This window comes from Caretta caretta, chromosome 1, assembly GCF_965140235.1.
Source record: "Caretta caretta isolate rCarCar2 chromosome 1, rCarCar1.hap1, whole genome shotgun sequence".
Lineage (NCBI taxonomy): Eukaryota > Metazoa > Chordata > Testudines > Cheloniidae > Caretta > Caretta caretta.
This window is the reverse complement of record NC_134206.1, coordinates 277,008,280-277,017,942: the sequence shown is the minus strand read 5'-3', so window position 1 is coordinate 277,017,942 and position 9,663 is coordinate 277,008,280. Positions and strand designations below refer to the sequence as shown.

At 37.9% G+C, this 9,663-nt stretch overlaps 1 long non-coding RNA gene across 1 annotated transcript; it reads left to right on the top strand.

The window, feature by feature from the left end:
- The first annotated feature begins 1,167 nt into the window (after window positions 1-1,167).
- On the top strand, window positions 1,168-6,986 carry LOC142070576 (uncharacterized). The gene is made up of 2 exons (XR_012666449.1): window positions 1,168-2,182; window positions 2,601-6,986. It is a non-coding gene; the product is annotated as an uncharacterized LOC142070576 (long non-coding RNA).
- The last annotated feature ends 2,677 nt before the right edge of the window (window positions 6,987-9,663 follow it).

Genomic DNA, 9,663 nt, shown 5'->3' with positions numbered 1-9,663 from the left:
ATACTGTAGCCATCACTTTCTGTTAGGATTTTCTTCTGGGGGCAATTTTAAATTGCTTTAAGGAGTCTTGCCAGGAGAAACTGCTGAGCAAGTGCACTGAATTGGTAAACAGAGCTACCCAGTTAATTGTCTCAGAACCTGGCCCATTGTATTTAGACCATCATCATGAAATCTGACAATGCAATGTCCAAAAAAAGATATGGCCCTTCTTTTGACCTCACCTGCACTTCTCGGAGAACAGAGAGAGAGAGAGACCTTCTCTTTAAAACACATTAGATTTCAAAATCAAGACCTAATTCACTCCACTATAGGTCATAAATTTTGAAAGATTTCTGGCAGACCAGAGGCCTGATCCAGACCCCACTGAACTAATTGGCAAGCCCTTTAATGAGCTGTGGATCAGGCTCCACATGAATGATGAGAAATTCTACAGGTGTCCATGGAGGGAGAGACATCACTGCTATAACTGATAATTGTTTTCTTAGCATTTTGTTTCTTTTGTGTATGTAAGAGGACACAGTTGAAGGGTTAAAATCCATTGCTGATGTAATAACCTGGTACATGGATTTGTGTACAGGCCCAAAGTCCAGAGTTTGGTCAGGAGGTCAGAGGCCTAGCAATAGCTAAGAGAAAGCAGAATAACCAAAGATAACCTTGCTTTTGCTAAGATATGCCTAGTCAGCAAAATGCCAGATGTTGGGGGCAATAATTGTGTCTTATTCAAAGTTGCAAATAGAACAAAGAAGCCCTGTTTCTGTTGTGTTAGTTTCTTCTGTAGGGAGATGTTCTTCCCACACATCCAACCTTGAGTTTATGAAAGGTTCAAGCATGTCAGTATAAGATATGGCCTCCTCCCACCTCCCTTTCCCAGGGACCAATGCCTGCCTTAAAACACAAATGAACAACTTGAAAGACAATCTTTATTGCCATATACTTTCACTGTTTCTTTGCTTTTACCCCTAGATATGTATCTGTTGGACAATCAAAGGATCTACTTCATTCCTATGGACCCCAAATCAGAATTCAACATATATATCTTATACTAATACATTAATTAAAGTACTAATTAAATGTTAAATGTTAATTTGTCAACTTGAGAACATGGGCGGAGACATTATGTAATCTTTGACCATTGGCTACTGTGCTATCATGTCTTGCAGCTAAACCTATCCGGGGGTGTGGGACTGCCTACCCTGTCACTTTCCCCCACCCTTGGAAAATCCATATATTCCATTGTAATCAATTGATTGACAGTGTCTCTGAGCCTAACAAGCGAGGTGACACTCCGTCAGTGCTGTACGTAATAAACTTCTGTGCTTGACCTCTACACAGTGTGGATTTATGTTCTTCACAGTACAACATCTGTAATTCATAATGTGCCTGCTGCGTCTTTGATTACTTCTACAAGGAATGCAATTTTTGTAAATGTGAACAAAGGACGGAAAAAAAGGGGATAACTAGCCCCTTTCAGCTGAGCTTTGACTAGAAGGCTATGTGCTTTTAAATTACTTTTAAATACTTTATACTCTGGATTCACAAAGTCAACTATGGATGATACCATGACTTTGAACATCTTCTTTCTGAACAGTCACTGGAATCTGTCACTGATGTCATACAATGAAGGTGATCTTTCATTTTAAAAACTTTGAGAGGGGAAGGAAGGGGACAGCAATGAAAAAGAAAGAGAAATCATTGCCTAATTCTTAAAAACTAACACCCAGAATAAGATGTGACTTTGAACAAAAGTTAAAGGTGTTCATTCACTACACAGTAGTAACCTGATTTTTGCATTTGAATTTAACAGGAAGAGTGTTGTCTAAAGAGGAATGAACATGGGAACAGGATCGCCTAAATTCAAATCCTGGCTCTTTGAATGAATCATTGGGCTGCCTTGGGATATGCCACGTGACCTCCCTATCTGTGTCTACACTAGAACATGGAACTTATATTTGAAATGGCAGGATAGAAATGATTGAAGCATAGACAGTTCAGTGCAGTAATACTAGCCATATGGAATCCATTAAGGAACACTCGCATGTTTGCCTCATGTCCATGATAGCAGTGTTCTAAACTGTTTCAGTTGCAAAGCTCTCTGGATATCCAATGCACAGTTACTGGCACAGCTTCCAGGAGCAGTGGATTCTGGGGTACTTTAAAAGGCCACAGTACAGGAGCAGTACAGGTAAACACTAGTTGAACCATGTCTACTTTTCTTTGTCTACACTGGAAGTAAATCAGTTCAAACTGAACCATTCTAGAACTGTTGAAAGCACACTATGCTTTCCAAACAATTCTTAGAACACAGGTAAAATGGGTGGGGCACTTGTGTGTTTATCTAGGTGGCTTATAACTATTCTTGGGGTTCAAATGATACATTTCTATAGACATGGTTTTTCTGAGTTTCAGTTTTCCCCTCTATAAAAAAAGAGGTAAAACTTACCTCAAAGGTAATTGTGGGGATGAATTTCAATGCCAACTAACAGGTAACATTCCAGACCATAAAACTTATGAACATGAGTTCAAGATATTTTGCTTTTTGTTTTTAAATTTTTAATTAAGTTATCTCTACTACATCAGTGTTTTCTTTATTTTCTTGCCAGAAGCTTCACTCCTCTATTGTGCATACCCTGCAAACATTCCCAAATGATGCTTTCCCATCTTGGCTGGCAGTATTCCAAACTTCAGGACATCTTATTAACAGCTTTCTGTTCAAAGTGAAACAAAATACCACCATAAAATCTAGCACAAATTTGTTATTTGTCAGTGGGTGTTATTGTAATTTGGAGAATATTGATGTGACAGTGGCTGAGAATATTTACTTTGGGGACCTAGACATTGAATATATAACAGCTTTGGAAATAAATAAAATAAAGCAATTGTGAAAGGTCAACCTGATTAGAGTGGAGATATCCTGGAGTGCATCAAGCTTGGTGTTTGTTGTAATTAATGAAGATTCATTCATAATGCTGGAGTGTTTCACTGTTAATCCATTATACACAATGATAGATGATCAGGAATATGCATAGTGGTTGTTGTGATGTCTTTTGTAACATGATGTAAGGCAGAAGGAGTCATCAGTTCAGCATTGAACTCTGGGAGCCAATACACTGAAGACCTTGGAAAAGGCCCACAGCAGAAGGCCGGGGAGAGGGGGGGAGGAAATGGGGAAGCAGAAGGCACCTGCCACCTCTTCTCTACCAGGAGCTCCAGAAAGCCAGCATATCTCCAGAAGTGGGTAGAGCTGTCCAGGTAGGGAAATAAGGTGACTAGAGACTGCACTGATTCAATACAACCCTTCACTTGTGGTGGAGATTAAAGTTCCATTTAAGGTAGTTGTGCAGTCACCTTCCTCAGGTGAATGACCCTGGGAACAGCAAACCAGATGGGCACAATGTGCATTTCTCTGCACCATCAGGCATGAACACAGCCAGGGCTTCGGTGAGCAGCCAGGAGAGAGGGGACTTAGAAGTAGAGCTGAACTTTCATACACAAAAAATCCTCAAAACTTTTACATTTCATTATAAATCAAACCAAAGCTTGGGACAGATTTGTAAAAAGGTTCACAAAACTCCTCCAGCAAGCTTTGGCCCAGTTTTGAGCACCCCTTAATTAGTTATGGTAATGCTTCAAAAACCAAATTAATCTTTCATATAGTCAAGACACAAGACTAGCAAGACCCAGCTGGCTGTTGACTTTCACTCTGAATTCCTGAGTTCATTTTAACCCTCAAACTCAAAGCCCAGGCCAGGGACTGAAACTGAATAAGGATTTGCATGAACTTGCAAATTGCACTTGCTCTAGTTATAGCAGGATAGTATTCCAAGGCAGTCTGTAAATTAAAAAAAAATAATTGGTTTCTCTGAGCATACCTCACTTAAACAATTCTAAATTTGAATTGTCTACTTCAAAAACGGAACCTTCTTTTTTATGTTACTAAACAAAAATTCTGCAGTATATATTATGATGAGCTATAGTGTTTTAGGCCCTTATTGTAGAATATTTTGGTACTTAATTTTTTTTTTTTAAAAAAAAGAAAAGAATGAGCATAGAATTCCCAGTACAGAGCAGACTTGGGGTGCAATCCAGCTCCCATTGAACTCAACTGGAATTTTTCCACTGAACTTAATTGAAGCTGAGTCTTTCTCTACACGTAAGTGGTCTTGAGTTCAGGACTGAAAATGCAGATGGAGAGAGTGTTGACTGACTCCCTAAACTGGCTCACTTATAGCAGGTTTCTGAGGAAGCCATTCATAGTTTGGAGAAACATCCCAGGCTGAAACTGAAGCTTTTTGACGGTATAAATTAGTTTACATAAGTAACCTCAGATCTATGTACCCCAAACACACTTTTCTCCATCCTTTGCTTGCACTTAATCCATTGCCTGAACAATATCATCTGGGCTAGCTGCTACCGCTACACACTGTCACTTGTATGTTTGGAGAAGTTCATGGAACTAATTCTGGATTCTGCATGTATAAGATCAGGGGAAACTTCAGACGACACAACAGATCATGATATCATGTAAAATAGTCAATTTTCTCCAAAGAATTCATATTGTGAACTGCCTAAGGGCTGACAGTATCTGATAAGCAACGATCAGAGGAGCTTGCTTTCTAGAGTGTTTTTGAACCTGGTTCTGATGGTCTTGGATAGATCTAGGTCTTTCTCTCTCATTGTACTTTTAATAGAGGCCCAAGACTCCTTATCATGAATATAAACTTCACGGTACAAAGTTACAACTGAAAGAATGTTGCTCCTTTGCCATTTAAAATGTATTTAGTGTCACCATGAAAAACTCCAATAGAAATCAATTGAACAATCCAAGGTAAAATGGCCCCTAATTAAAATTGAGCTCTGTGAAATTATTATAGTACCTTTAAAAGAATAGGAACTTGCAAATTTGATCAAGGGCAAAATGTTATCACCACCACAATTCAAAAAAGATTATCCTGTACCAAGATAATGATATTTCATCATGCAAATTTGTGATTTGACTAAGAAACATCAATAGTCAGATAAAAATGGTGATGCTTGTCAATCTTTTGTTTTCATGGAAGGCAGCAAGAGTGCAAAATGATTCATGAAACAATAGTTGACAGCAGGCTCTGCAACTAAGTGAAAACATAGAGGCATATAAATAGGCTTGCTGACTTCATATGGTTCCAAGCCTTTTTATTTATTTATTTATTTTAAAAGGGATAGCTTGTCTGCTGTAGTCACTGCCATTAAATCCCTCACATTTGTTGTTAGTGTGTAATTAATGTTATCATGGTAATAACTATACTACTGGGCAAATTTTAACTCTAAAAAAAATCAGAAGTTAAAATGTGAAAGTAGAACATAGTTCCAGATAGTGAGTTTTATAGGGGTTATTTTGTCTGCCAGATGGTGCTCAGACACTACAGCAGACTGGCAATTAACTACAGCTAGTGGGGATTTTTTTTTCTATTATTGTTTTTATTCGAAAATGATGATTTCATTTCACAACCAAAACTTTCTCTGGAAACTTATCAGTTTCAACACGAACATTTCTCAGGTCAATGGTGGAATTTCCAGCCAAAACCAGGGAGAGAACATGCACATTCCCCCCTAAAAGTAGCCAACAGCCAAGGGGTTAGGATGTTCATCTAAAATATAGGAGACCCAGGTTCAAGTCCTGTCAGATTTCTAGTGGGATCTCCCAAGCAAGTGCACTAAGCGCTGAACTCTTGGCTATTCTGAGGCAGGCCTCTCTCACATTTTTTGTGAACAATTTTGAAATGTCTCTGTTTAATGCTGATGAGGAATAAAACCCAATACCAAAGCTTCAAAAGTTTTCATGAACTTGGAATTCTTGTTTTTTGGCCCACGCTACAGTTAACCAAGACTGCTTCCCTTTAGTCAAGTGTATCAGATCTGAACTGTGCTGAGGTTATCTGAGGTGGAAATAGCTTTTTACATCACAGCAGTTGTATACTCCTGATGAAATAAGATGGCTGAAATTACAATGCAAAAAAAGTAATGGACAAAAACCTCAGACAATTTTAAAAGGCACTATGTAATTTGCTTGAAAAGTACATCTTGTTATTCAGAATGCACTTTTATTTTATAATGTATCAGAGCAGAATTGTCACCTTCAAACTGATAACTAGTTGAAATGTATAAATGCTTTTCCTTCCTTACAGTTTTCCCTTTGGATATATTTAAAACACATTTTTTAAAAAGCCCCCTTGATATTACATTTGATTTAAAAAAAGTGTTCTTATAAGATAGCACATAGCCAATGACATAAGGTCCATATCCTGCACCCACGAGAGTCAACTGGACTTTTGTATTGACTTTAATTAAATACAACTGGGGCCCAGTTGAATAGGAATGTGCTAGCAGCACGTAGAAGATATTATTTTGAATTGATATTTTCAGAGGATTTTAAAACTTAAAAAAAATATTACAAGCCATGCTGCTAGTTTGAGAATATCTTTCTGGAATACCAGATCAATCATCAACATTTTATTTTGCTTGAAACAATTTATTTCAATGTCTCTTTTGCTCAGGGATTACTGATCCCGTGTGTGGTTAGCATTTTAGATGAAAATGTGTTCCAGGCTATTGTACATTGTTACATTATAGCAATATAATGGTTTAGTAAAACACAATTTAATTCTTTGTGAAGTGTTAATAGATTAACTTGAAAATTCTTGGCTGAATCAGCTCTATACTATGTGGCAAATCTGTAACCATAGAAACAAAATTGATATTTTAATCCTTACACTATGGAAATCATTAAGGTACACACCAAACAGTCATTTCACAACACTGGGGTAATGGGTGTGTGTATATAGTCAAGCCATAAAATCGACCATAAAATGCACAAGAGTCTCCCAGATATTAGTGAGCCATAAGGAATATTTTAAGTAAGTAGAAATGCTAAGCATGTCTGGTAATTGTACTAAAGCTGATCCTTACAACCTGTTGTATGTTTAATAATAATCCTTTCAGTATGATAAGACTTACACTGTTTGCCTTTGTTATCGTTCAATAGCTTTATATTGCTTTATATTGCTTCTTGTAAGTTGAAATGGACTCCTTGGTTTCTTTGACAAATAAAGAGACGTTCTGTCTGTTTGTGATTTATGCTAGTTTTCAGGTCAATGAATCAGAAAAGATTTGTTCTACTAAAATGAACAATTAACAATAGAATTTCAAAAGAAGGAACATGTTCCCCTTGCTTGGGTGCACTTTGAAAGGGCTCTGGTCTAAAATTTGCATTACTTGTAATCTGCTTATCAGAGGTTTGAGCACAGTTTGATAGAGAATAGGTGCTATGTCCTTCTCATGTTCAAATTACTATTTTGCATTTTGGTATCTTTCCAGGGACACAAGGGAGAGATGTCTCTTATTGACCATGGGGGGCAAGAGAAGGCAGAGAAGGAAAGACTCAGATGGTAAATTGCAGATATTACCTTTAAATTGCTTGGAAATTTTGAATAGAAATGAGTTGATACATGAAAGTTCCCTCTCGCCCCACAAAACCCAGAAGCATTAGCTTGTTCACTAGCAGTTGTACAAGGAAGCACCTTGCTTCTCTCTGATTTTGGCAGAGTAAGAGGGATCACATTTTCACACAGATAATCTGATTTTGGACAATTTCTCCAGTATTTTATAGAGCAACAAGCTTTTCTTCATAATTTAAATACTCTTGTCTTCTATTTCTACCTTCCCTAACAAAAAAGGGTTTTGGCCAATGCCCTTCAGTCTTTGTATTTCCTGAGGATCTCTGTAAAATATGCAGGGGTTATAATGCAGCAAGACTACACATTGTTCCATATTCAAGCCCCTTTTGGTGTGTAAACCAGTGCTCCAGCTCAACTGGTAGCAACATTGTTGGGGCAACTGTAAGTAATGTGAACTGATATTAATTGTGCTCATAATGGCTTGTGAAGATGAATACATCTCCCCCCACTTGCCCCCATCTGTGAAGAATTTATAAGGCTACCACCAACCAAGTCAACAGATTTCTGTGCAGCAGAATTAGCAGCAGCAGAATGGTTATACTGTACTGATGGGGTGTTTTTACTGACCAAGAATTGAAGCAATTCTTGTACAAATGATAGAATCTACCATAGTAGTAGATTACTGTGAGAAGGGTATTGCATGTCAAGGGCTTATTTATTTACAGAAGAGGTTCCTAATTTGGACACCTTGCTTCCAATTCTTGATCATGAAGGCCACTTTCTATTCACAAATACATGCAATACCTGAGGTAATTACAGCAATTGCTCATTTGGAAAAAAGTAAATTTTAGCTGATGTGTAATGCAATTAGTCAACTGGAAAAAGCAGGAGGCAGACGCATGTAACCAGCCTGGCAATCTCTGTGGGGAGGGTAAAGTTGAGGTTGAGAGATGTGTACAGCCATGCACAGCCCCAGAAGCAGACATAAACAAATTAGGTTGAATAAAGCAAAAGCTAGAGAGGCAGTATACAGCTGCCATGTAAATGGGGCACTGGGGCAAAAAATTGCAATAAAATAAAAAATTCAGATCAGTTGGACCATTAGCTAGAAATACCAGCAAGTATCTTTACAGTTGCCAAGGCAACAAGAGGCCTCAGCCTGAGCCTTAGAAAGGGTCATTTATAACTGCATAGTCAGGCAGATGAAAGATTAACCTCTTGATAGATTCAGCCCCAGGGTTGCTATCATGGTGCTGAAAATCTTCTAAATAATAAACAGAAGCTACAGCTAGTTATGGAACATAGTCTCAAACAAAGCTCTAACCAAATCCATACATCCCATTAGAGGTTCTAACAAGGTGAAACTCATTACAAGGGTTGAAGTGCTCAGATATTGTGATAAGCACGGCATAACAATCCTGACAGACAGCAAAACAAGCTCACAGACACTCAGCTCTCAGGATTCAAGCAAAGCAAAGAGACTAGTCCCTCCAAGTCACTGGATGGATGCAGGTTGCATAACAAGATGGCAAAGTGTTGTGCTGCAACAATGACTGATAGATACAGCAACACAGTAGCTATGAAACGAAGACAAGGACAGCAGTGCCACATCAGAAATCTTTCCAGTTTTCCCTGGCTAGTGAAAACAGCCCATCCAGAGAATTTTATTTCTGCTGAGATTTTTTGAGGCACTGATAATGTCCTTACTACTACATGTAGACCCTTCAAAGTCTTCTTAAAGTAGAGCAGAGATACAATATGGTATCCCTGTTTAAACTGACTTTTTGAGATTTACTCATGTTTCAAGCACGTGGCAGAATCATTCTCATACTAATATTCCCTCTAGTCCTTAAAATCAAAAGCCTTACTCTCAAAGATTGGGCTCTTGTCTGCTTTTAATACACTTATAGATGAGAACTAATTTAAGCAAAGTGTCCCTTGATTATGCTGCAAATAACCATATAGCAGAAGAATGCATCAGCATACAATCTTGTCTCTATATTCTGTACGGTAACACAACGTGAAATACACTTCATCAGGAGGTTAAATATGGGCTATTAATGTACAAAACCTGCCATAATGAAAATAATCTTTCCAGGGTCAAGTCAACATCTCTGGTATTAAACCACAACATACCTATACCCACCCTCCACACAGTAGGTTTAGAAAGATGACAATATACTGCAAGGGTTCCAAGTTAGATTCTTTTTTCAGGTTGCAGTAGATAGCA